Here is a 23,665-nt window from a genome sequence, read left to right as displayed (position 1 = left end):
GCGGGCCGGGCTCCGCCGCTCCCTCCCCTCTCTCCCTCCCTCCCTCACACGGACCCCGCGGGGCGCGCGCCGCCTCCCGCCCGCCCCTCGCCGCGCGCATGCGCGCGCGCGCCTCCCCCTCCCGCCCCCGACCCCCGCGCCAGGTGTGCGCGCGCCCGGCCCCCTCCCAGCGCGCGCCACGGCGCCTGCGCGCGCGCGGGGGCGGGGCCGCCGCCCTCCCCTCAGGGGCACCGTCGGGGCTCCCCCCTTTCCCCTTCAAGCGATCGGGGCACGAAAGTTCCCGGGGTTTAACGCCGTAAATCTGTGTTTTCCCCTCTCCGGGACCAGCCCCGGCGTGGCTGCGGGACCTGTGTGTGTTTCGCGTGTGAAAACAGGGGAAAGCAAACCGGCACCAATCCGGGTATCCTCGCTGTGTGCCGAGCCCGAGGATGTGGGAAGCGAGAACTCCCTACGCCGTGTGCTGCTGGGAAGCGCAATCCACTACGACCGAGGAAACCAAAATCGCGCTAAATGTGTAAAAATAACTTGTGGAAACTTGTTTTCTTGGGGGGGTAACTCCGCTGCTCCGTCTGGGATGTCGCCCCTCCTAATAAACGTGTTTTTCGAGCGTAAATAAACGAAGAAAAGGCCAAACATGCTCCGAAAAGGCAAATGAAATGTATTTTCATCCTCCTGGGGGTAATTAGTTTTATACAGCATTTGCCATTTAAATCCCAATCATTGGAATGCCACATCGTTACCAGCCGGTTCCAGTCCTACTGTCGGATCCTTCTGCTTACAAAGGACACAATAAGAGCTATAAATATACATTCCTCCTTCATTAATCATATGGAGTGTACCCTTATATTTTTCCATCTCAGCTTGTTGCCCACTAAATTATATTTTTACAACGCACACGCTGTCCTTGCTCATTTTATTATTGACTAATTGAATCGTCTCTTTCAGGACATAAATTATGTAGGACCAGTGCTCGAGGTAACCCGGAGATAACCGGACCCCTGGGGCACTGCGGGACATGAAACGAGGGTACATCCCCACAAAAACGTGTTGCAAAATGTTCTAAAACTAGTTTTAAATCATCTGTTCCCCAAAAAATCCAGGCTTTTACACCGGGTGTATGACTCCTGCTAAGGAAAGTTTCCCTCGATAACCTCGGTGCGTGCGGCGAGGGTGTCCCTCTTGTTGCAGGCAGCTCTATATTCCCGTGAAATTACCCCTGATCCAGCGGGATTTGCAGATTTGTTGGTGGAGAGGGTTCTCTGCAAGGCGGCGCTGGCACAGCCCACAGTGCCCCAAAGCCAGGTGTGGGTCTGGCCGTGCACAGGGACACGGGGATGCGCGCGGCGAATTAAACACCGACGTGACTGCAAAGCACCGGCTGGTACAGGTGTCTGAAGTGTTTCTCCTTGTGAAACTTGCTTCATTATTTTATGTTTCTGTCAGGAAACAGGGGGTTTGGCCACTAAAAATATCCCGGAGCATTTTCACAATGGAATAATTACCTCCTCAGAAGGATGTTTGGGTTTCTCCACCTTACCCTTGCCGAGTTACGCTGCTATCTGATATGCCACAAGGATTACCAGCAACCAGCTGCAATTCATCCTGAAAATGGAAGCAGTGATTAAAAGGCAGGACTGGTAGTGTAACTTCTATTAAGCTGGTTAGGAATTCCCATCATAAAATCCTACCCTCAGTCGCATTTAATAGGGCCAGAGCAACCGCTGTGCTGAAATTTAAGCATCTGATGTTCGTATCTCAGGTTAAATTATAAACTTTTCCCCTTTTGTTCTTTCTGTCAGGGATTGTCGAATTTGTAGACGAGAACAGTCACCTTGTCCGAGGTGTTCCTTCAAGCCCCACAGTGAAAAACCCCCTGAAAATCCCACTGGTGCTCTGTGGAGGCTTCCCAGTGCTTCCGTTGCCCTGCAGTTCCATCCTCATCTCAGCCCAGGGCTGTGGGAGTCAGAGCTGGACCTGCACTTCCAGTTCCCTGCTGCTCTGGACCATGCCAAGGCTGCAGGTAGGAAGGGCGAGCAGGGAACTTGTCCTTCCAGTCCTCTGGGGAAACATGGAGCAGGAAGCTCCTTCAGTAACACACAGTGGAGACGGGAACTGGATTTGGGACAGGTAAGTTGGCAGGCACGGAGGGTCTGGAGAGAGACAGGTTCTCCAGGGCAGTGGAAGGGAACAAGGAGCTGGAAGGAAAAACAGGTCTGCCTGGAGGGAGGGATAAAGCAAAGCTCATAAGGAAGAGTCTGGAAGCCAGGCTGTTGGGAGAAGAATTAAAAACAGAGTAGGAACAGGAGAGAATTTCCAGGAGGAGGAACATGCAGCTTTAGGGGTACCCAGGGCTGTCCATACAGCCTGGGTCTGAGGAAGAACTTGCTGGGCACAGGGACTGGATGGGAGAGCTGCAGTGGGATGAGGGAGGAGGACCCCGAGTTTGGGTGTGGGATGCAGCAGGGACAACGGGAAGAGAGAATTCACTAGGGGCAGTGATGCAAGAATGGGAGTGACAGAGACTGAGGGAGGGAGGCAGAGCAGAAAGGTGAGAATTTAGGAATGGGAACGAAGACCAACTGGAAAACTGTTGGCAGCAGGTGTCTGACACACACTGAGAACGTTCCTCGTTCCGTGAGTGCTGGAGCGTGCGCCAACCACTACATCCCTCATACAGGGAGTGTTTCCACACTGCTGATGGCCTGCATCCCTGTCAGCACAGGATTAAATTGCTGGGCTTTCTAAGGGTATCTCTAGATTGAAAAGACATACATATTTATTAAAACAACAGTAGTCAGGCTGCAAAGGAACACACTCCCCAGTTATCAAACACCGGGATAAAGGCAGCCAGTGCAGAAGGATAAGCCTGGCTCAGATACTGAACCAAGGCCAGGGAACCCAGGCAAGTGCCTCAACAGCTTCCACTTAATTTGCTGTAAAAATCAGATGTAGGTATGTTATGCACCCTGAGAGGAACTGTGGAGTGAGCAAGCACAGCACTGTGGGTGGGAAGGGGTGACTGCTGCTCCAGAAAAGGGCCTCAGTCCTTAAAGAGAGCCTGCCCAGCACTGCACTAGTTGTGCAGTCAGCACTGCCCAGGTGCCTGGGCTGACATTTTAAAGCGTGATCTGCAGAAGTGAAGAGCACTTGCAGATAAATCTGCAATAGCTGAGAATGTATTCAAGTTCTGACTCAATTGGATGCTTCACCATGTTCTATTTTCTGACAAAATCAGGCCATCGAGTATTTCTAATTAGATCTCTAAAATGAAAAGAGATTTTTGTATTATTCTGTCTGTGCGCCCGAGTTCCTCGTCTGTAAAATAAGGGCAACACCAGTTCTCACTCCAGCGTTGGGAAAATGAATTAGAGTTTGTGAAGCACTTGGATACCATAGTGATGAGTCCCATGAAAAAGCTCAGGAGGAAATGAATAAATCTGTCTTCAGAACAATATTTGAATAGTGTGCTGTAAATAAAGCACAGGCCACACAGTGAACAGCGAGGAGAAAATAAAGTTATTGCTTGGTGAGCACAGTCTATTCTGTAGAACGAGCGAGGCCGGTAACCTGTTGAAAGAACAGCGTGTGATCTAATCACAATTAAATACTGGATCATAATGCAAATGCACAAAAGGGACAAATTACAGTCGCACAGGCCACCTTAATGTTGGTAATTCTAAACTTTTGGACTCTTGAATTGAAAAAACCACCACTGTTAGGCTGCAAAGGTGTAACAGATGTGTATAAATGATTTCCTCGCCCTTCAGTAGTAGGAGACAATATATTTACTTCTTCTACCTCAGACATTTAAGTGGAAAAAGTGTTTCTCTCTTCTTGGAGATATCTCAGCCTTACAGCCCAGATTTACTGGTGTCACTCACACTGGTGATGTACAGATTTAAATCCAGAATTTACCTTCTTTGGCAGTCTGTGCGTGATCATCAGAGACAGACAGTTCTCCAGAGAGGGATCCAGAGGAGGACCTTCATTTCAGTGATTAAAACGTCGTGTTTTGCTTGGAGTGCTTCCCATTCCAGACCAGCCCACTGGTTTTGGTGCAGAGGCAAGGTTATGGAACAACAACTCCCCTGATCTTCCGTGACTCCTCAGTCCCCAGGCTACACTGAGCCTTCCCGACTCCTGCTGAGACTTGGAGCCGCTTCAGAGCGGCTGTAAATTGCACTGGGTTATCTGTGGCCCACAAGAAGGGTGGTGGAATTAGGATTCCACTGTTCAGTGCCACTCTGGCTGTGCCTGTTTTTCTCACCGTGATTTCTCTATTGCTTAGCAGGATGTGAGGTGACACTGAGTCGTTACACCAATTTATTGTCATCCAGAGAATTTTCCATTACTGGGCATCCTCTAGCAGCTAGTTAAGGCAATTTGGGGAGAAGAAGGGGCTGCAGCACAAATAAAGATGTGCTTCATTAAGTTTAAGACTTAGAGCTATGAGATCCCTTAGTTTAACCTGCTGTGCTGCCTCCCCCATGTGTGAGGCATCAGCTCCATCCACGGACAACTCCTGGCAACGATGACCTGTTCAATTATTCCTGTATAGATCTCCACACTGACTCCAGCACCAGTGCCCAGCGAGGTGTGCTGGCTTTCATCATTCAGTAGGGGCTAGATTTATTTTTTTTCATTTATTTTTCACATTTATTGGTCACAGATGTGGTTTTGCAAACTGCTCTGAGGTTAAAAGTCACCCTCCGGACTTTGCCGAGCAAATTCTGGGTTAGCAGGCCATGTGCCAGAAACCCTCCAACCCCAGCACGTACTTCTGTCATTCCTGATGTCAACAGCAATTCCAGCTCCTCGCTGGAGTCAGAGAGGGTCACAAGTGGAGGCAGACCTTCCAATCACTGAGGTGAGCTCCCTGGGAAGTTTGAGAGGGAGATGGAGCTCCCTGAATCCCTGAAACAGGAGCAGGGCAGTTGGTGTGAAATGCTTTTAAAGCCTTCCGTGTCTGAGGGAGGGAGCTGCTGAGGTCTAATCCAATGTTTGTTTATTTAGGGATTGCAGAGCTAGATAGGGGGAACCTAGAATCCAAAATGCAGGGTTTACTGGAATCCAATCCACAGTTTAAAGGAAAATAATTATCTATTTGTTATTAGGATGTGCATAATGATGTGGGATATGGCTCTTCTCTCCAGAAGGAGAGAAACCCAGGTAACACTCAAGGGGAAATCCTGATGTCACTGCAGTCAATGGGATTTTTGCCATCCATGTAAGCAGGGAGAGATTCCTCTCTGGAAGCCTGTCCTGGGGTGACACTGTGCCACAGGCGTTCACAGTGTTTTCAGTGACACTGTGGGTGCTATTTTTCTGGTTTGGTGGTTGCCATTAGTGTTGTTCTCAGGTGAGATCATTACTGGGGACACACTGACCGCTGAGTCTCCGTTCTTCTTCCCCACAGGATGTGCCCTCACTTTTCAAGTGTCCCCATGTCTCCCTGAGCTACTGCATCTCATCTTTGGCCTGAAAGACTTTGCACATCCAGTGAGAGGAGACAGATGGTCCATGGCCTCTCGTGCAAACAGGATCAGCCTCCTCTGCAGCTCAGAAACCACATAAGCCAGGCGAGGATTCCAGGTGGTGTTTATCCCAAAGCATTTCCAACAATCCCACAAGAATGTTAATTACTGACACCAATAATCTTGTTCTCATTCATATAATGGGAGTGCCTAAAGGTCTTACCTGAGGTTGGGTCCTGTTGTATTAGACACCGTAGGATCGCACAGGGAAAGCAAATCCTTTCCCCAGAGAGGTTTTAGTCCAGGTTATCCTGACAGGAAAGCAGAACCACAGAAAGGTGTTGTGAGTCACCAGAGGTAGAGCAGCAGGTCCACATTTCACATCTCCCAAGTCCCAGTGCTCTGTAAACACCATCACATTTTCTCCTGGTGTCTGTGCCAGGAGGGAAGTCTCAGGGAAGTGAGACTGCAGCAGTCTGAGAGAATTCAAAATGGAGAGGAAAACCATGGAGAGGAGAAAGGATAAAAAAAAAGGAAGAGAACTGATGCTTAGCACAAAGAAACAGTCATTTGCCTCTGGGTTTGGAAAACCAAAGAAACAACCTTAGACCAGCAGCAGAGGATGCCTGGAAAATGCAGAGCCCAGCACACCTTACAGACAAACCTCAGGACCAACAGCAGCACAGCCCTTTCCTGTGTGTTACCTGAAAGGCCCAGCTGATGGATCAGGTGGATCAGATGAGCTGATGGATCAAAAGTTCACTGTGGGATCATATGGTGGGAATCCTTCGCTCCCCTTGTTCTTGGCACGTGGCAGGTGCTCCCCATTCCCACACACACACACACACAGCCCAAACACCCTGCACTCACTGACAGGAGGCCAAGGCACCCTTCCCAAGGGCTATGGAACACAGTCATCCCTCTCCAGCTCTGGGGGCTGGTCAGGGGGCTGGTCACCTGCATTTGGGGACTCCTGGAAATGGAAAGAAAAAGCCACGTTACCCGTGTGAGACACAAATGGATCAGCCAGAGTTAGATGAGCAGGTCCAAGCATAAAGCTTGAGACCAAATAGATTTGACTGTTGTGTCAACACCTACAACTCCCACAAGTGTCCTTTGCTCTTGGCCTGTATCTCAGAGCACGACTGTGGGTGTTTAAAACTGAATATACAGATATAATGATTCCAGGGGCCCCTGTTTGAAAAGAGTGGCTGAAGTGTCCCTCTGCTTTGAATGGCAGGAACTGGAGGCACAGATTTGTATTAGAACCTTGTGGCAGAATAGCAAATGTGAACAAAATTACCTTAGTCCACTAATTGAACAGTTCAAAACTCTGATGTAGTGACAACAGGGAGGAGGAGCTGCAGAAGCAGGAAAGAATAAAGACATTGGACAATAGCTTGGGACAGGAACAGAGTCCCTGGAATGATCTTGTTCGTGCACTCTCAGACAGCCCTTTAAAGTCAGAGTTTTGGCTCTGCTTCCTCTAACTGGAATTCTCCTCCAAACCTCATCACCCCTTCAAATGCTGGGAAGGAATTTCCTATAAATATAGTGGATTTTTCATGGAAGAAATATCATACTTCATTTTTACCATGCCATCTGAAAGAGGGACAAGCTCGAACAGTTGTAAAATTAAACTTTTCATAACGAGACCTTGTTTAGATGGGGCTTCCACTTCCCAGGCTCATAAGGTGCCCCTGAAAGACCCTGGAGTCCTGAGGGACTTGTCTTTCACCACAGGGTCTGTGCCTGCCAAAGCCCCTTCCTGCCAGGAAAGGTTGTGCTGCAGCACCTGGGAGTGCTGAGAAAGTCCAGATGAGACCTTGGTGATGCAGCTGTCAGAGAGAGCATGGAGGCCTCTTCCCAGGGAGCAACAACAGGGACACAGCCCTCATTTCCTAAGGAGAGACACGAGCTTTGTTCCAGGCAGTTTCTAGTTTGAAAGCAGAGCTACGCCTTGACTCGTTCTGCATATATTTTGTTTTTAAATTGTTTCTAACCTCTTGCAATTTTTAAGCATCTCCAAAACTAGGGCAAATTAGCCAACATTCCTTCCTAGTGCTCAGCAGTCCAGCTCCTTACCTCCATCAGTGCCGTCTGACTCCTTCTCAGCTGCAGGACTGAGCAACGTGGGCACACAAGGACAGTTTGAAAAGCAAGGAACACGTGTTGTGCCGAGGAATGGTGCTGCACTGACAGCTCCAGCACATAAAACATGGGCAGCCTTCACACAGGTGAAGTTTGACTCGCTCAAGCTGCCAATCTGGCACTTCTCACACACATTCATTTGACTTTCTTTTCTTGTTGTTTGTTTAAACATCCCTTCAGGGGAACAGGTCTGGAAAAAATTCTCCCACCTTTCCATGCTCCTCCCAGGGGACCGGTGATCAAAGCCAGGAGGGCTCTGATGGGATGTGGGATGTGAAATGCAGGTGATGGTGAACCCTGGGATCTCCCTGGATCTCCCTGACAGGCATATTGGGATCTCCACAGCTGCTGTCACACTGGGGTTTTACCACAGAGTTTTACTCCCTTAGTACCTGAACGGCAGCTTTAGAAATCAAATTACAGTGTGAGTGCTACAGGCTGCAGCCCCTGACTGAGCCCCTAAATCAGACTAATTGAAACAACAAATATGCCTGAACAGCAGCTCCCTAAGAAATGTCCTTACAGTGCTCTGCTTTCACTCCTGAGGGAGCCTGACGGGACTTATTGACTGCCTGGGATTTCTGCGACTGCCTGTGAAGTTTATTGATTCGAAGAAATATGAAATGTGCTTCAAAGAGCTCAGAATGTGACTCTGTGTCCAAGTGAGACACAAAGGCTCTCAGAGATCCTGAATGGAGCAGAGGGAAGGGCAGGGAAGGAAAGGCTGTGAGCTCACACCAACAGGGATTGGTGGGGTTGGAACATCTCTGCCCCAAAAAGAGGTGAAAGTGCTGATCCACCTCCCAGTGACCAGGGACCACCACACTGTGCATGTTGCTCAGGCTGCTGCTCCACCTGCCCCCCTCCAATAACACACATTTTTGAGGGATGCTCTTAGAAGGACCAAGGGTTGAAATGGCATTTCCTCCTCCCAGAGTGGAAGGTACGGGCTGGCAGGGAAATCCCAGAGGAAAATGCTCCCATGCTGTACAGGCAATGGACATTTTTTGCACAAGGAAGGTGCCTTCACATCCTCAAAGGAAAACAGCTAAAAAAGATCACTACCAAAAACTGGAGGGAATTTAGATGCTCAGAACAAATTTACATTGCTGAAAATGGGGGATTGGTAGAGAAAGAAGTTTGGGCTATGAGAAGTTATCAGAAGTGCCCTTCATTTCTGAAAGCACAGAAGTGTAGGTGTTCAACAGAAATCAATTTGTCAAAAAGACCCTCCTTCAGTGTTCCAACACCTACAGTGGGGGCTGAGCAGAGATTAAGGTTTCTGTCTGTGCCATTGGAACATTTAGATTCTATAAAGCAAAGCAGTGGCATTTTTCGGCCACGAGCCCTTTGAGGCAGGCAACAAATAAGAGAGGTTTGACAGAGGGAGAATAGATTTCTCACAAATCTCATGTTTTCCCAGTCCCAAATGGCTGCAATCTGCCTCTAACCCCTCCTTCAGGCTGATGGCTGCTCCAGGATCTGTTGGGTTTGTCCTTTCAGACGGGAGTCTGGTGTTTTCCTGTTGACCTCCCACCCACTCACCAGCAATCAGTAGCACTCAGCTGCTCCTCTGGGGTGTCATTGCGGTGTCCACCACTTCTCAGGCTGCCAGGACATTCTGGGAAGCACTGCCTTTGGACAAGGCAGCATAAGGGAAGACAAGCAATAGTATCACTGACGTTTCTTTCATGTTTACTGCTACTACTGCTGTCAATGTGTGTTTTCGCTCATGGACTATACTTAGCTTGGAAAGAAAGCTGTGAAACACTACCACTGAAAGACATACCTCAAAAACACTACTGTTCTCTTATTCACTTTTTTGTTTTTTAATTGCATCCAATTTCAGGCAAATGCAGCAGCCCACGGGGTGTGGAGCCTCCAGAACCCCCCTGCAGAAGCACCCGCTGTGCACAGGGAGCAGTGGGAACTCGGACATGGAGCAGGACAGATCCCTTACTGTGAGCAATTTCCACACCAGAAAGATGAAGTTGTTCCTGTTCCTGGCTACAGGCAGTTCTGACACATGAAAGGTTTTACTAATTTTCCATCGAGGCAGGTGAGTGATGCCAACCCTGTCAGATGTGACAAAGCCAAGAAATCTTGCACTTCACCTAAAACTGACACCAAATTAAAGGAGTGAAGGGATAGATGGGATATTGGGAAGAAATTCTTCCCTGTGAGGGTGGGGAGGCCCTGGCACAGGTTGCCCAGAGAAGCTTTGGCTGCCCCATCCCTGGAAGTGTCCAAGGCTGGGTTGGACGGGGCTTGGAGCAACCTGGGCTCCAGGGAAGGTGTCCCTGCCCATGGCAGGGGGTGGGACTGGATGAGCCTTAAGGTCCTTTCCAACCCAAACAGTTCTGGGATTCCACGATTCTGTGATCAAGAACATGGGAATGCCAACACAGCTCCAGTGTGGACATTCCCTGTCTGGATTTCATGGGCCTGGGGAGGGTGGGGTGACACTGCAGCAGGAGGGTACAAACCACAGCCTGAAAGATAAATGGACATTAATTAATTAAAGTTGAGCACCAACTTATGCACTGCTAGGAACTTAATTAACACTCCCCCAAAAGCTACCTGCAGACTTTTGGAACTGAGCAGTGGCACAGCTCTGAGTCAGCCCCTACACTGGGGACCTTCCCTCTGACCAGAGGGATCCCTTGTTAAATGTATGGGGAAACACAGGCAGCAAAAGGGATGGTCTGGAAAGTCAGCAGCACATATAGTTGTGTTGGAAGGCCTTGCTCACATCAGAACACCTTCCCCAGGCACCTGAACAAGAGAATGTGGATTTAAAAACAAAAAATAGGGAAGGCTGCCCACGGTGCTGAGTAAACCTGAATGGAGCACACCCACCTTAAAGCTCATCTCCCATATGGAATTTTTACATGGAGTACAGCTGACACCAGTGGAAGGGGTGAAAAGGCTCCCAGCTCTGTGAAAGATAAGAGGAAATGCAGAACTGACAGCAGTGGACACTCATGGGTCACCAGAGAAAGGGGAAAAGCACAACCCTTTGTGATTACAGTCAAACACAAATAAATAGGTTGGAAAAGAACACTTTTTATTTCCTGCAAGCAGTAAAGTTTGGGGGAAGTGGCCTATGCCAAATATTTCTCTCTGCTGGAGGCACCAGCAGGGCTCTGACAGGCACGTTGGAAAACAGACCATACGTTTGTGCATATTCCACAGCCCCCCTGGGAAACATCATTCCTCAGGCTGCCGTTGGGGCTCTGTTTGGCACTTGAACTGTTCCAGGGGCTTTGATAGCCCAGGATCTGAGTAGCTGATGTTTTGTTCTGAGGGAAAAGAGCAGAAGCACATGACCAGAAGCTCTGATCAGCTATTGAAAGACCCAGACCTGCAGAGCTCAACCAACACAACTCCTTTGTAATGGAAATGCCATACCTAGGCATGAAATTAGGGAAGCAAGGAGTACAAGCACATTACAAGAAGATTGAAGTCATCCCTGGAATTCCTGCCCCAGCAGAAAAGGATGCAAAGTTAAGACACCTCTGAGTAGTGAACTGTCGACCTGATTTAGCTGCCCAAGCAATCAATGACGGATCTTTAGGAGTGTTCAGCAGCCCTAACACACAGATCTTCCCAGGAAAACTGAAAGGAGCTAATTAATAGCCCCAGATAAACAGGATGAAATGCAAAGCTGGACATAGATCTTTACAGACCGGTGCTGACTGTGCTGAATTCTCTCCTTGCACTCCCACTGCTGACCCCAGTGAGGCAGAAAGATTAATCTTGTACAAAAAGCTTTTCCTTTAGACTTTTTGTAAAGCACTTTTAGGCTCTCTGCTCGAGTCTTTCCCCTGGTTGCAATTAGAGGTAGTTTAGTCTTTGCTTACAGTCTTAGCTGGGTGTAGTTTTGCTCTCCCCATCCCCTTCTAGAGGAACCTGAAGTGACACCTCTCCATCCTTACTCCTGTGACTGCTAGGAGGTGAATTCCCTAATAAACCAGACTGTTTACACTCCAGATGGACTCTGTTCATGCCAGTGGGGCTGCCCTATTTGCAGTGCAGGTTGGAACCCTCTGGTGCCCCAAACTCCAGCGAGGTAATGATACTACTCAGAGTTAACACACAAATCCCTGGGCAGGAGATGCTGAAGAGTCATGCAAATAAATCCTCATTGTTCCCAAGAGGTGCAGGGTAAGGACCCTCACAGGAGCTTTAGGAGGAGTTTCAAGGCTGGTCTTGAACACAGGATGCTTCCTGGGTAACGTCCTGGGGGTCATTTGGCCTGTTCTAGAAAAGGTAAAAAGACATGACTTTGCTTTGAGGACTGCACTGCACCCACAGGGCATCCACCAGCACCCCAGGGCAGTGGAAGAAGGTACCACCCTCCTCCACCAGACCAAGGTCATTTTGATCCAACTATTTTAGGGAGAAGACCAGTCTTGCCATCAGGAAAGGTCTGTCTGGGAAGACATACCCTCGAGTGCCTTTGAGAAGGCAGAAGAAGTTAAATGCTCAGAATTGAGAGTGTGCCTGGCAGAGGCAGCTCCTGCAGCAGGGAAAGCTGAGAGCAGGTTTTTCAGGATCAGGACTTTGGACTAAGGTAACTAAGTTTTGTGTAAATGTCCCTTCAGATGTCTGCTTGGATCCAGCCCTAAGTCTCCCTCTTTCTTGCAGTAGGGAACAGTAATACTTCTGTGGTGTTTCCCAGTGTCACTGTTAAACAAGTGATCCCTCTTCAGGACCCAGCGTGGAAGGTCCGGCACAAAAAAGTTTCTATTTTGTAACTAAGAGGTTAAAGAGGACATCAGATAACAGGGGTAGCCTGAGGGCACTGAGAGGATTCAGAAAATCACAGAATCCCACACTGGTTTGGGTTATAAGGGACCTTAAGCTCATCCTGTTCCATCCCCTGGACACCTTCCCCTCTCCCAGGTTGCTCCAAGCCCCATCCAACCCAGCCTTGAACACTTCCAGGGATGGGGCAGCCACAGCTTCTCTGGGCAACCTGTGCCAGGGCCTCCCCACCCTCACAGGGAAGGATTTCTCCCCAGTATCCCATCTAACCCTGGGATTCAGAGAGATGTAATGTGCTTAAGAAAGGTGAATCTTGAGCTCCAGGGCTGCAGCTCCAGGAGGTGCCTTCCTTTATGGAAGCTAAGGATCATTAAAACCTTCCAGAGAACAACCATGAGATCCAGCCAACACTCCCCCTTCTCCCAGCTCCCACTTCCTAACACAGGCCCTTTGCTGAGGAGGAGGAGCAGGGCTGTGCTTGGCCTGATTTGGAAGGGAGACATGAACCCCGCTGGCTGGGATCTGGCATTATCCAGCTGCACCTCAGTCCTCCCTGACCCATCACTCTAGTGACCCAGAAATCCTGGAAAATAAATAATATTTGGAGTTGTCAGGTCATTCATCTACACAAAAATCTATCAGTGGTGTGCTTAAGGGTATTACCAGAGAAGCCAGGAATGTTCTTGGGATTGGAGACCAGTGGGCAGAACATTTTTTGGAGGCCCACACAAAAACTGTTGGGTTGTCCCAAGCCAATGTCACGTCCCAGAAGGACATCAGAGTCAGCACTTTCACTGCTGAAACTACCAGCAACCAAGAGAAATACATTAAATATTAGTGGGAATATTGAGAAATAACAAAAACTAGTCCAGAAACCGCAGTGGTATGTGCTCGAGGACATGCCCAGGCACGTGTGTGCAGCCTGTCCAAGGGACCCGTGGTCATCCCAGATCCTGGCTCATGAGCCACATCCAATCCCTGAAACCTTCCACTGCCCTGAACTCCTCCTGTAAAAGGGAGTTTCATGGACCATTTTAAAGCTCTAACAGCCTCATTTTGGTTTGAGCTCAGCTTCACTCCTGGACTGACAGGTATTTGGGAAGCTGCAAAGATTGTGAGATCATTCTGGGAGAGAAAACTCCCCCCAGGCATCCCCCCACACTCTGTGCCCACAAACCTGCCTTCAGGACTCATGGTCCATCCTGCAGCCTGGAGTCTGAAAGATGAGCAGGGCATGGAAAGAGCAAGTGGGAACCTCTGGAAACCTGAAATGCTCATGGGACTTGAGGAAGGGAGAGAGCACGAGCACTGGCCCCTTGTCCAAAGGCTGCACATCAAAACCCCCAATCACTTCTTATTCCAGCACTCAGGAACTCAGTGGAGTCAGCACTGGGATTTAATTGCTGGAAAAGGAGGAAACTCCCATTTGCCTGCACAAAGATTGGGAGTTTTCTTCCTCTACTCCAGTGGAAGTTTAATCCAGCCTGTGTCCAATGGCCTGGTCACCACTGCCTCTGCCAAGCACGAATCCAGCAGAGTGAGCTGGGTGTTGGGAAGAGACCTGGGCTGGACATGTGCTCATACAACTTCATTTAGATCTCTCCTGATGGGAGAAATTGAGAACCAAAGATGTTCCCACCAAACCTACTCATCCAATTACTGGAGAACTTTGTGATACGGATCAGTGTAACACCCCGAGCTTTCCCAGGACAGAGCAGGAGTGTGCAGACACTGCACTTTTGGGAAGCATCAAGAGCCAGACACAGGAGCTTTGTGGCTTTTGTTCCTTGGTTCTGACTTGCTCTGACTCCTCACCTGCTCACCATTAACACCCCGTGGTGCAGTTGTGTTTGACGTCCCTGTAACAAACCCTGATTTATACGGCCCTGCAAATCCCTCCTCCTTTGTGTGGCCTTGGGAGCAGTGAGACAGGAATGCTGAAAGGAACTAATTTGAATCACTCACTACCAAAGGAGCAGACACCTTCAAAGAGCCTTACCTTTGTGAATAAATGTCACCCTTCCCAAACAGTCAAGGTTTTTAATGAAATGGTGCTTTTGGGGGTCAGCAGAAGAAGACAAATACTCCAGTGAGCAGACTGAAAAACCCAGGTGAAAGCATGACTGAGATTCACAGAGCTACAGAATAAAGGAGAGGAAGGATCCAGAGAAAAACCCAACGTGCTACATTCATCACTCAGTCATTCAATTACAAGGATTTGAGCAGCTGTCCAGTGAAAGGAGTTCACACTCCCTATTTTATGGTGTGTCTCTGGTGCTTTTCCACATGGCAATGCAGCAGATGAGCCGTGCTCCTTTCTACACCCATTCCCTGTGGGAAATCTGCAAACCATCATCATCACTGATGCTCACTAATTTAGGATCCATGTCATAACATTCCCTGCCTCCAAAGCATGGCCACTACTTAACGCCCTGCTTGCTTTAGGAATGTGGTTTTCCTTTGGGCCGACGGGAACACCATGATTACGAGCTGCATGTGCCAGAGAGGCAGGGTGGGTGGGGAAGGAGAAGGGAGGCTTCAGCTCAGCAATGATAGTACCTATTTTTGGCTCCTGGAGCCAAGCTGTGCTGCTCCCACTCTGTTTTGATGCTCCAACACGTGTCACTCGAGATGTCACCAATCCCCGGCAGTCACGACAGTCTGGGGTGCTGGGATTCAGCGTTGTGGGGGAGGGAAGACAAGCAGCAATTTTTCTGAAGCCTGTGGCAGGAACAAACAGTATCGTGGTGACAGTTATTTGAATGTCAATATTTAGAGGAGGTGGTTTTTCAGTCCATTACAACACAGGATCTGTCCCTGGCTCTCCCTTCCATGGGGCTGCAGCAGGACATCCCCTCCTCTGGAACATCCACCCCTTGGGCGACCATGGTGATGTTTTAAGATCTGGCTAAACACGCTGCAAGACCAAATGGTCTCTTGCTCCACTGCCTGGGACACATAAAGTACAAACTACAGTGTAGCAGGAGTGAATTCACATCCCAAGTCTGTTTTACAGAACTACAGTGCTTCCTGGGGGCTGCACAGTGTTTTCACAGCTCTCTAAGAGCTACAGTCACCAATTCCCCTAAGTGACAACTTATTTACATCCCAGAACCCTCAGACAGCACAAGCCAAAGTCTCTGCTTGCATCCCCTGCTGCAGGTACCCCCAGTTCCCTCTCCATGGCTCTGCTGCAGGAGACAGCCCAAATCCTCTCTTGAGACTCAACACTCAACCTGGGCACCTCTCCCTGGCCAAAGGGGCTCCCCACAGCCAGGCCATGCTCCCTCCTGCCCCAGCAGCCTGTTCCTGCCTGGCACCATCCCCTCAGTCCTGCTCAGACAACACTCAGGAGGCAGATGAGACAAAGCTGTGGCTGCCCCATCCCTGGAAGTGTCCAAGGCCAGGTTGGACAGGGCTTGGAGCAACCTGGGATAGTGGAAGGTGTCCCTTCCAACCCAAACTATTCTGTGATTCCAAATCCAGTGGGATCCAGGGGAAGACAAGGCAGAGGGTGAGGAGGAGCAGCTCCCTTTGGCACTGCTGCCAGAACACAGCCCAGCTTGGGCATCTCTGATGGGCAGCACCAGCGCAGCCGGAGCCAGGCTGGCACTCTGGGAAAGCAGGGAACCAAAAGCCAGTCCTCTGGCTCTGCTGCTCACCTACCACAGGAACAGCTTTTCTTTCATCAGCTGCTTTCCTTCACTATGCTCTTGTTCAGCAGCCCATGCTGTCGAGGGGTTGGAAAGACAGAACAGCTTCTCCAAACACAGAGCAGTTATCTTTAGAAATGGAGCAGTGAAAGAAAACAACACCATGTAGACACTGTGAAAAGAAAGGGTTCACTACATTAAAAAAAAAAAAGTTACATTCTTGATCAAGGAACAAACCAGTCTGAATAGTCACAGTCACATCTTGCAGCCACATAACTCTTATTGTCTTTTGCTCTCCCAAACATCTGAAGAGGAACATCTGAATCCTTTACATGAGAATCCCTTAGACCACCTTAAACTGGCAGAAAATACTCAGCTGAGTATTGACTTGAAAAGATGGAGCGAGTTCAGACCTGAGCTACCGATCCCTGATTTTGGATAGGGGCTGGCACAGCTCAGCTCCCCAATCCTGACCAACCCCATCCCGGCTCCTGCCAGCCGTGCACAGCCCCTGTGTCCTGCAGCTCCATCCTTTGAAAGAAAGGTTGCTGAAGGAGCACAGCACTATTTTATTTAATCACTGTAGAGTTTTGGTATCCACAGGAAAAAATTCCTGAAAGCAGAGTGTATTTTCAAAATCAGTGAGTACAGAGTGGTATAAAATGTCTGCTCTGCTTCTTTCCACTCCAGCCTGTGCCTTTGAAGTCATGGTAACAGCTTTTGGATCCGAACCCTCTGATGAGACTCCTTGATTTATTAGGTAAAACATCTGGAAAAAATGAGGACTTGTGGCAGTGTAAATCCTCCAGGAGCAGAGAAAGATCTCATCTGAGCAGCACTCCTGTCAAAAAGCAGGGAAACCTGAGCCCTGGCCACTGGCTTAAGGATGCTCCGAGGCTGCAAAGCTCAGAACGGGCCCATTCCCGTTTCCCCCAGTGGCCCAGACCCAGCTGTGAGCAGAGGAACGTCCATCAGCCAACAGCCCTTGGAGCTGGGACCACGCCAGGGCTCTGGAATGGTTTGGATGTCAGCAGCAATCCTGCCCTTGGCATCAGGAAGGAGCTCCTGTTGTAAATCACGGCACACTGGGAGCACTATGGGATGTAAGTACCTGCCTCCCGCCCACAGAGACACAGGCAGCAGCCAAGCCCCACACACAGAGCGGGTGGAGAAGGGCCGGGGGACTTTTCCATCCCCCAGTTACAACAGGAATGTTGGGGTGACTTTTCCATCCCCCAGTTACAACAGGAATGTTGGGGTGACTTTTCCATCCCCCAGTTGTAACAGGAATGTTGGCTCCGGTGGAAGAAGAAAATGAGCAGCCTTGGATTGGGCTGCATTGGAAGTAATGAACCCTGTGCAGGTGACAAACAAGGAGACAGGCATTTCAGGGAGCATATTCCTTCTTTCATTTGGAATCAGCCTGAGGTAAGGCAAAGAAAAGAGAGGAGACAGGGAGCAGCAGAGCAGCTTGGTGTGCTTTGGAGTTCCTGCTAACAGCTCCTCCATGGAACCTGTGTGATGGGAAAACCTGTGTGTGAGCACCATGTGTGTATCTGTGCAAGGTGTTTGTTAGATGAGGGCAAAGGCAGAAATCAGGGAGGCACTTGACTCAGAATTATTTACTCTCTGCCTCCTCCACACAACAACCCATGTTCCGAATTTCAGCGCTGACGCTCTGGGGAAAATCCCCCGAGAACCCTCCTATGACAGTTATTTTCCCATCTAAATCCCCCTTCCAGCAATTTGAATAACACAGTTCAAACACCAGCCCCAGTGCCAATGTGCTTTTTGGAGGGGGTTTAGGACCGGGGGAGGAGGGGGAGTTTGGGGAGTATTTTTTTAATCAGATAAATTATTGCTGGGAAAGCAGCCACTTCTCTCCATTCAATTTGTACTCTATGGGGAATCCACCTAATACCCCTGCTCCGAGTGTGAAGCAGGACCAGTGAGATGCTGTATCCAACCAGGGAGGAAGGCAAAAGATGGGATGGAGTGCAGGGAATGAACAAACAACGGGAGGAAGGGGCTCTGGGAAAGCCTGCAGAGAACAAGGAAAGCCAAGGGGGTGTGTGTGCACCTCCTCAGACACGGGGGGAGGGAGGAAAGGGGTTTGCTTGTTCTGCTGCCAAATTGGAACAGGCTCAGCATGGCATGGGGTGGGATGAGATAGGGTGGGATGGGAGGGGATGGAAAGGCTTGGAGCCACAAGGAGATTTTCACCTGTGGGGAGGTGAGGCAGTTCCAGGCAGGATGGATGATCCCATTGGGCACTGCTGGAGTTTGCAAAATGAGTTTAATGATTTCACACCATTCCCCAGTGGAACTGGGGATGTGCCAGTTCACCTCACCACTGCAGCTGGAACTGGTGGAGAGAAACCAAGGAGTGGGAGCAGCGATGGCTCCCAGCACACAGGGTTCCAGCCGTGCCTGGGAATCCTGCCCTGCTGCCTGGACACACCTTTCATCCCAGTTTGTGTTCCCTGCTCCTTGCAGGCTCCATTGACTGAGGCTCCATCTCCACACCTGAAGTGCTGTGTCCCAGGGAGCTCCTTGTCCAAACAGGGACACAGCCGGAGGGGGGGAGTGGAAACAGGTGCTCAGAGGAGGGAAGTGATTTCCCTGAGCCCTCAGAGTGAGTCAGGGATCAAACCCAGCCCAGAACCCACTGCCCCATGCAGGACTTGTTCTCTTTCATGTGCTCACACTGATTTAGTCCAGAGGCTTCCCACTCCAGCACTTCCCAGTGACTATTAATGCACACGGAGTTTTGAAAGAATTACAGGGTAATGGCACCTGAATGGGTGTCGTGGTGCACTTTCCTGGCCTTTTATTCTTCTTTATAACAAAGAATTAAAAGCTTTAGTGGGAGAGCTGGCAGTAAGCTCAGGAGACAGGGAGACTTCTGAGGATGATTTCCCAGATTCTGGGAGTGACTACAGTACAAATTATGGTGGAAAATAAAGGAACTGACTCAGCAGGAGGCAAAAGGGAACAAGTGGAAGAGTAACTCTGCTCTGGAAAGCTGTGAGGAGAATACCACACAAAGCAGAAAAGAGAAATAGGGCCAAAAAAAGAAATCAGACGTGTATTTCAGAGAGATTCCCTCTGACAGCCTGACTGTCCAGAAACTGCTGAGTGAGGGAACTGGGCCTTACACAGAGCCCAGGGATTTTTGGCCCAAAACAAACAAAAGAGATGCTTTTAATCAGAGCTCATTTTCATCTGCCATCCAGGCCACAGGCTCTCACCAGTCCCCCACTCTCTCCCAGTCCAAGCAGTGTGAAAGTGTCATTCCTGACATTACACCTTCCTTTCCCAGGCAAAATTAATGCTTGAAGCAACACTGATCTGAACACATAATTAAACCCCCTCTAGCCCACCTACCAAATAAACTCATTTCCAGACTCCAATTAACCTCTGAGGTTATTACTTGGGATAAGAGATCTCCCTAGAAATGCCAGAACTGCTCATGTCAGGATGCAGTGAGCCCACTTGTTCTGCAAGTGTCAGGTTATGGGGATCACCTTAACCTTGGATCTTTGTCCAGCTGAGAGAGTCTCGGGAATAAAATTAATAACTTTTTGGCATTTTCTCCCTTTCTAAGAAATGGAGAAAGTGTTATCTCTTCCGCTCATAATTTTTCCTTGTATTTTGAGTCCCCAGACATACGTACTTTGTTAAAGCACTGCCTATTTCAGAGGCTTTATCCAGGACTGGATGAACTCCAGTGATAGGTATCCAAGCTGCTTTGTGCATTTAGTTGTCCCTAAATGTCTATTTTGGAATCTGTTCCAGATTCTAATCATTTTACATTAAGACTCAAGGACTCAGTAACCTCTCCTCTCCCAATCTCAAAAAAAAAATAGAAACACCAACCCTTCAACCCTGGATCAAGCACAAACCTCTCCAAAATCCCAGCCTGGAGCCATCTTTCATCGGTCTCTGTTCTCCGTGACTCCTGCACTCCACAGGATCTGCAGAGTCTCCCTATCCAGGGAAAGAACACACATGACATGAATCAGGACCTTTTCTTGACAGAACAAGGTGGAGGGGCTGCTCTTGGCCAGCAGCTTCACATTAAAGTGCTGTTGAAGCCTCTCCAACATTTCTGGAGCTCGGCTGGGCTGTGGGAGTTCTGGGCTGCTCCGCTCTTCCACGCTGGTTATCATCCTTCATTTCTTCTGCACCTGACACCACGTGGTCTCTAGAAATCCCTCTGGGCTCAATAAATTCTGGAACTGAGCCTCCTTAGTCTGCCTTTTTTTCTCCCACCAGTGGGGACTCTACTCTGGCTTTCTTTTTCCTCCATCCAGCTGCAAACTTTCGGGTGATTCGTGGGAATTTTCTATCAGTGAAGTTACTCCCAACTCCGACTGACTGACAGTTTCAGAAGGAATTCAAGGGGAGGGAAGAAGGGCAGGAAAACCATAGGATACCTCTGTAGAAACCAAGACTAGCGCAAAAGGGCTGCTAGAAATCTTGTTTTCATCACCCACAAATTCCCTGATGCTGGAAAACGTACCCCGCTTTCCTGTCTTCTCCAATCTGCTGCAAGTTCCAACACGAGCGGGTCGCGCTGGGAATGGCCGACTGTGCCAGGACTCGAGGGCCGCTGTGCCGGCGCCGCCCTCCCCTCCCCACACGGACACATTGCAGCCCAGACAATGAAAACGGCTCCGTGTTTACCGACCATCCTGCTCCTCCCCGCTCCAACAGGGCCTCTGTGGCAGAGCCAGAGCTCTGCTGTTTACAAGCCCATCTGCTGCTGTTGCTTCCCCTCACCTGGAGCTCGAACGCTCCGCTCGGGATATCGCTCGCCCGGGATATCGCTCGCCGTTGTGGTGGGAACTGCAAGGAGCAGCCGAGGATTTCGGGTGGTAAGTGAGCAGCAGGAAGAGAGGAATACAAATCTGTTCTCATCTCAAGACCCTAAAAATAATTAAAAAAAAAAAAAGGACCAGATGAAAGAGGAAATTCCAAAAAGCCAGTGATGTTTTCAGCTGCACAGTCATTCCAAGGACAGTTTTTCTCATATTTTCACGAGAATTTGAACATTTAGAACCAGAAGGGAAAAAGCACAAGCATTCTTGAAATTACCAAGCTTCCCTGAAATTACCATGATCCCTCTGGTCTCTGCAGTTTAAGGTCTCTACAGGAGCTACAAGCCTCCACTTTGCCCAAACCTGTGCTGCTCATGCGAGCTCTCCACACAGTTTAACTCAAGGCTACATTTTTCCAGGAGTCAGGGAGGACCCTTGGGAGTCAGAAAGAGATTGGGAATGTCTGCATGCCCTGAGGCCTTCAGTGGGGTGCCCAGAGATTGCCCTGCAACCCAGAGGTGCTGTCCTCACAGCCTGGGCCTGCAAGGGCTGCCAGAGGCACTGGGGAGGCTTCTCTCTCCAGAGGCTGATGGATTCAAAGCACTCTCCGTATCCCAGCTCTTTGCCAGACAGCCAAGCACAGTGTGCAACATGTCTGGGCAGGCTGCAGACACTGCCAGGCTCCTGCCAGGCAGTGGGAAGCAGACAGGTTGTGGATCACGGACATGGTGTGGCTGGAGTGGGAACCGGGATCCCCACGGCTCTGTCGGGCCCCAGCCCTGCACTGCTGCATCCCAGTCCTGCCTGCTCCCAGCTGCAGCCTCCCAGTGCAGTGTTGGTGTCTGGCTGGGGAAAGAAAACAGAAGTTGTTGCTGTTCCTGGGCCCTTCTCAGAGTCAGTGAAAATCAAAAGAGCCCAAAGAGCCGAACTGCCCCAATCACAAAACATCGGTGGCCAAAGTGTGTTTGCTCCCTCTCATTCTGCCTTTCACACCTGGAGTTGTTATTCCAACCAAGAACTGGCTAAAGGAGCAGCAGCAGCATTTGGAATGGTCTCTGCTGTGCCAGGGGCTCTGGGAGGCCCAGCCTGGCCAGAGATCCCTGCCATTCCATGTGGGAGCGCAGATGGGGCATGTCACAAACAAACACCCACAGAAACTTCACCCTCTGTGTGTGGACAATGACTGAGGAGGAGCAGGAAGAACTGGAATGTGGAAAGGATGGATTCTCAGGGAGGAAAAGCCCTCCACATGTTCCTTCCACCTGTCCCTCTGACAGCGGATCACAGTGGATCTGCTGCACCAGTTCTCAGCCAGGAATGTGCCCAGTTTAGGGAGGAACTGCTGTCCCACTTGGCAACTCCCTGGCCCTGCCCTACCAGCTCAGCACAACTGCACAGATCCCATCCCAAGTCTGGAGGCTGTTGGGAAGGGAGGCTGCATCTCCTGGGAGGGGAGGAGTGGCTGAGGCACCCACTGTGGCCAAGGCAGCTGCTCTGCCCCAACAACCCGGGATAACACTCCCTTGGCTCTGCAACACCAATGTCCCTTCCCCAAATGGTGTGTGGGTTGGGATTACCTCTTTGTGAGGACTTCATGGTGCAGAGTGCCAGCTGAAGATCCCAGATCTGCTCTGAGTGCCGAGTCAGTGCTGGTTCAGCTTCCTCAGCCCCAGCAGAACTCAGGTAAACTCCCTGATTCCCAGACAGTCACAGTGGAGCCAGCAAGGTGCTGGGATGTCCTGAAAACATAATGCTCAGTGGGTGAGGGGAGAAAGACCGAAATTAGACTTTGCAAAAAGTTCCTGCCTCGTTCACTCCCAGGAATGGTTCTGTTTCAGCTGAACTGTTCCTCGGAGTAGCTGTGTTTAAACCCAGTGCTGCAGCTCTGGGGGCCTGGAGCGGGACCTCTGAGCACACATGCTCCTCATTAATGCTAATCCAGGAGCAGCAACGATGGAGAGCAGAACCTTGGAGAGGATTAAGTACACAGACACCGCCTCACGGGGCTGGGATGCAGGGAGGGATCCAACCTGAACCTCCTCCAAAACATGCACTCAGATCTGGTTGCTCTGGTTTGGACCCAACTCTGGCAAGATGGAAAGAGCTGAGGGAGATGGTGAAAGAGAGGAGAAGGAAAAAAGGAAAACAGTCTGTTCTCTCAGCCCCCCAAAAAGCAGCGTTTCACCACTGGGGCTCTCAGTGTGCACAACAAACTTGTCTCCCTTCCCTCACTCCCGCTTACATTGTTCACTTTCCTGCAAATTGTTTCCACATTCTGTATAAATAACCCCGGTGCCAGCGAGGGGGAGGGGGAGTGCGGGAAGGGGTGGGAGGAAATCCAATGGCTTTGTTACTTTGGAGGAGAAGGTGGAGGATGGTGAGGAGCGTTGGAGCTGCAGCCCCGGCAGACGGAGCTGAGAGTTGCCATCGAGCTTGTGCTCAGACCTGGAGGAAGAAGAGTAAACAAGGGGGAGATTATATATAATTATAGACAATCATGTTGCCGGGGATAAACAGGAATCAAAAGCATGGAGGCACTGGAGTCTGGCACATCCCCAAGCACAGAACAGAAGCCAGCGAGAGGCAACGCGGCTGCAACGCGCTTCCCTTCGGGCCTGGTTTCACTTAGCTCAGGGCTGGGGTTTTTTTTCCTCTCTTTTTGGCTGGAGGCATTCCCCCATAAAGAGAGGAGCCCATCCAATGGGAAACAGAAGCCAAACTGAAGTCAGCAGAATCCTTGTCTGTGACATTAATAGATTATTACCCTGTGAGAAACGTCAGAAACATTTGGAAA

At 49.8% G+C, this 23,665-nt stretch overlaps 1 long non-coding RNA gene across 9 annotated transcripts in view; it reads right to left on the bottom strand.

The window, feature by feature from the left end:
- Positions 1-229: 229 nt before the first annotated feature.
- LOC108498400 overlaps positions 230-23,665 on the bottom strand; it is a 27,820-nt gene continuing 4,384 nt past the window's right edge. For 3 of the 9 annotated variants that reach the window (XR_001875159.1, XR_001875161.1, XR_001875163.1), the window contains exons 4-11: positions 22,449-23,316; positions 20,834-20,980; positions 19,954-20,038; positions 16,058-16,220; positions 14,955-15,116; positions 9,171-9,260; positions 5,698-6,447; positions 230-1,602 (exon numbers count right to left, since the gene is read on the bottom strand). This is a non-coding gene — a long non-coding RNA (uncharacterized LOC108498400). The remainder of the gene's footprint in view (positions 1,603-5,697; positions 6,448-9,170; positions 9,261-14,954; positions 15,117-16,057; positions 16,221-19,953; positions 20,039-20,833; positions 20,981-22,448; positions 23,317-23,665) is intronic. The other 6 variants (XR_001875167.1, XR_001875164.1, XR_001875165.1 and 3 more) reach the window with 6 other exon arrangements.

Source organism: Lepidothrix coronata, unplaced genomic scaffold, assembly GCF_001604755.1.
Source record: "Lepidothrix coronata isolate B3197 unplaced genomic scaffold, Lepidothrix_coronata-1.0 Scaffold58, whole genome shotgun sequence".
NCBI lineage: Eukaryota > Metazoa > Chordata > Aves > Passeriformes > Pipridae > Lepidothrix > Lepidothrix coronata.
Note: the sequence above shows the minus strand (reverse complement) of the source record. Positions and strands in the feature narration are given on the sequence as shown.